The following is a 4,060-nucleotide window of genomic DNA, read 5'->3' as shown; positions in this document are numbered from 1 at the left end:
GCAGAAATGAGAATGTTTGGCTAATCGTTCTAACATCTGGTCTATGAATGGTAAAGGAAAATGATCTTTTCGGGTTGCTTTGTTTAGCTTTCTATAATCAATGCACATTCTTCATCCCGATTCGATTCGTTTGGTTATAGTTTCTCCTTTTTCATTTTCGATAACTGTTATACCTCCTTTCTTTGGTACTACGTGTACAGGACTAACCCATTTGCTATCAGATATAGGATATATGATACCTGCCTCTAATAACTTCGTTACTTCCTTCTTCACTACCTCACTAAGGATCGGGTTTAGTCTCCTATGATGTTCCCTAGAAGTTTTATAGTCTTCTTCTAGCATGATGTGGTGCATACAAATAGAAGGACTTATCCCTTTAAGATCGGTGATGTTGTATCCTAGTGCAGTTGGATATTTTCTTAAGATATGTAGGAGTTTTTCGGTTTCGAGTTTTCCTATGTCTGCATTGACTATCACGGGTCGTTCAAGTTCTGAGTCTAGGAATTCATATCTCAGATTTTTGGGAAGTGTTTTCAGGTCGAGAGTAGGTTTCTTAAGGCATTGCGTACGATCCGATGTTACTGCTAAACATTGGTTCAGTCTGTCTTCTAGACTACAGTCAGTTAATTCGTCATTTTCTAATTCTGTTTCTTTTATGCATTCATCGATGATATCCATGAAGTAACATGTGTCTTCTATTGCAGGTGCTTTCAAAAATTTGGAAAGAATGAACTCAATTTTCTCTTCTCCTACTTCGAAAGTGAGTTGTCCTCGTTTTACGTCTATGATAGCACCGACGGTTGCTAAGAATGGTCTTCCCAATATAATAGGGGTAACTTCATCTTCTCTTATGTCCATAATTATAAAATCGGTTGGAATGTAGAATTGACCTATGCGCAAGGGAACGTTTTCAAGAATTCCTACGGGATATCTAACGGAAAGATCTGCTAATTGCACAGTCATTTTAGTTAGTCTTAATTCTCCCATTTCAAGTCTCTTGCATATGGACAAGGGCATAACACTGATACCGGCTCCTAAATCGCATAAAGCTTTGTCTATGACAAATTTTCCTATGTGACAGGGTATATAGAAACTACCAGGATCTTTAAGTTTAGGAGGCATATTCTGGATTATAGCGCTACATTCAGCAGTGAGTGTAACGGTTTCGCTATCTTCAAGTTTCCTTTTATTAGAAAGAATTTCTTTTAAGAACTTAGCATACGAGGGCATCGGTGTAATAGCTTCTGTGAAAGGAATGGTGACGTTTAATTGTTTTAGTAGGTCAATAATTTTTTTAAATTGGCCCGCGTCTTTGGTTTTAATCAGCCTCTGAGGATAAGGGATAGGTGGTTTGTAAGGCAGTGGAGGTACATAAGGTTCTTTCTTTTCTACGGTTTCCTTATTACTCTCTTCCTTTTCCTTAGGTTTATTTTCTTCCTCAGTTGACTTTTTAGAGTTTTGGTTCTCAACTCTTGGATCAGATGGTCCTTCTACCTCTGTTCCACTTCTCAATATAATTGCATGAGCGTGGCTTTTCGGGTTAGGTTGGGGCTGTCCAGGAAATGTACCAGTTGGGGCAGCAGTAGGCGCTTGTTGTTGAGCTACTTGTGAGATTTGTGTTTCCAGCATTTTGTTATGGGTAGCCAGGGCATCTACTTTACTTGCTAGTTGTTTAATTTGTTCGTTAGTGTGTACATTCTGGTTTAAGAAATCTTTATTGGTTTGTTGTTGAGAAGCTATGAAGTTCTCCATCATGATTTCCAAGTTGGATTTCCTAGGAACGTTATTGTTAGGCGTAGATGAGGTCGGCTTTTGATATCCAGGAGGTATAGTTGGGGCTTGACTGGGAGCCTGTCCTGGTGCGTATAGAGCATTATTACTCTTATATGAAAAATTAGGATGGTTCTTCCAGTTTGAGTTATAGGTATGCGAGTAAGGATTTCCTTGAGCATAGTTCACTTGCTCTGCTTGGATTCCTGTTAGGAGTTGACAATCTGTAGGAGTGTGACCTTGGATTCCACAGACTTCACAATTTTGAGTCACGGCAACCACGGTGGCTGGAGGTGATACATTTAAACTTTCAATTTTCTGGGCAAGAGCATCCACTTTTGCATTAACATGATCAAGGCTACTTATCTCGTACATGCCAGTTTTCGTTTGAGGTTTTTCTACCATTGTTCTATCGCTTCCCCACTGATAGTGGTTTTGGGCCATGCTTTCGATAAGTTGATAAGCGTCAGCGTAAGGTTTATCCATAAGCGCACCACCTGCGGCGGCGTCTATTGTTAATCTTGTGTTGTATAAGAGACCATTATAGAAGGTGTGAATTACTAACCAGTCTTCTAAACCATGGTGTGGACAAAGTCTCATCATGTCTTTGTATCTTTCCCAGGCTTCGAAAAGAGAATCGTTATCTTTCTGTTTAAATCCATTTATTTGGGCTCTTAACATAGCTGTTTTTCTTGGAGGAAAATATCGGGCAAGAAAGACTTTCTTCAACTCATTCCATGTGGTGACTGAGTTGGAAGGAAGAGACTGAAGCCATCTTCTAGCTTTATCTCTTAACGAGAAATAAAAAAGACGAAGTCGAATTGCCTCTGAAGTGACACCATTAGCTTTAACAGTATCAGCGTATTGGACAAATACGGATAAATGAAGGTTTGGATCCTCGGTAGGATTTCCAGAGAATTGATTTTGTCGCACTGCTTGTAACAGTGAAGGTTTAAGTTCGAAGTTGTTTGCTTCGATTGCGGGTGGAGCAATACTCGAATGCGGCTCATCTTGCGATGGAGCGGCGTAATCTCGAAGGGCACGAGCTGGTTCTGCCATCTCGGGTATCGGCGAAGGAAGAAGATTTTTGAGATCAGGAATTTCGATTGGAGGAAGATTGTTCGCAGCACGATACTCTCGAATTCGTCGTAAGACTCGGAGATATCGTTCAACATCGTTGATTCGCAAATGGTACGGTTCACCTTGTGAGCGAGTGTGTGGCATACAAATCAACGAAAAACAAGAAAAAAAATAAAAATTGCCTTAGTCTCTACAGCGTAACAGAAGAGTTACGATATCGACTAAATAAAAGTCCCCGGCAACGGCGCCAAAAACTTGATCGCGACTTTATGAGTCTATTGGGGTATTAACTGCAAGTGCACAGTCTAATCGCGTAGTAATAAAAGATATCGATCCCACAGGGACTTATGAATCGATATACCGTTTTCTAAGGTCACTTCGTAAAGCTAAGGCGGATGATACTTTGATGATTAGGGGGAAAAATAAAGCTAAAATGAGATCTAGATTAAATATCGAATAACGCGGATATCGGTATGTAGTTCGTCGTAATTAGGGAATCAAATCTTCATTGGTTTCTTAGTTTTAAAATAAGTCCTTTCATTAGACACTATTGATTAAAAATCTTTTCTCAAACTCTCGCTCTGTTGAATAGACTATGATTTTACCTTAACGTACGCTCTCACTATTTAGTTAAAACTAAAATCACTTTTTGCAAACAATAGAATCTATAGAAACTCTTTTTAAGAAAATGCTAACCATCTAAACACCCTCGTCTCAAACTCTCGCTCTGTTGACTTAGATTATATGATTAAACTTAAATGCTTAACTCTCGTCCTCACATTTAACCTTTAAAAATACTTTTTGAAAATGATTAAAATTTAATTAACTCTAAAAATTGCTTTCTCCCAGATTTAAAATTAATGTCCAATTTACACTGTCCAGTTAAAAGCTCAAACTGTCGTTCTATTGATTTTAACTTCTTTATGTCTTTTACTCTCGTACAAAAACTTTGGTATTAACCCTGTAAATTGTGACCATCAAAAGAGTGACTATATCTCTAAATAAATTTAAACCAACTTAGTTTTGATTCCTTTATTCCGCTTACTTCACATACCGATACCTAAGTTTATTTAGCCGGATATGCTAAACAAGCCTAAACAATCATTATGCTTAAATACAGCCATGTCAGACAAACAGTATAGATAAACAGCAGTATAAAGCATATATAAATTAAAACAATAAAATTAAAGAACCTGTAAAATTAATAGAG

General features: G+C 38.0%; 1 non-coding gene across 1 annotated transcript; it reads left to right on the top strand.

The window, feature by feature from the left end:
• The first annotated feature begins 2,344 nt into the window (after positions 1–2,344).
• LOC127116579 (small nucleolar RNA R71) lies at positions 2,345–2,451 on the top strand. Its single transcript, XR_007801398.1, has one exon. It is a non-coding gene; the product is annotated as a small nucleolar RNA R71 (small nucleolar RNA).
• The last annotated feature ends 1,609 nt before the right edge of the window (positions 2,452–4,060 follow it).

The sequence above is a fragment of the Lathyrus oleraceus genome, chromosome 1 (genome assembly GCF_024323335.1).
Source record: "Lathyrus oleraceus cultivar Zhongwan6 chromosome 1, CAAS_Psat_ZW6_1.0, whole genome shotgun sequence".
Taxonomy (NCBI): domain Eukaryota; kingdom Viridiplantae; phylum Streptophyta; class Magnoliopsida; order Fabales; family Fabaceae; genus Lathyrus; species Lathyrus oleraceus.
This window is presented reverse-complemented; position numbering and strand designations above follow the sequence as displayed.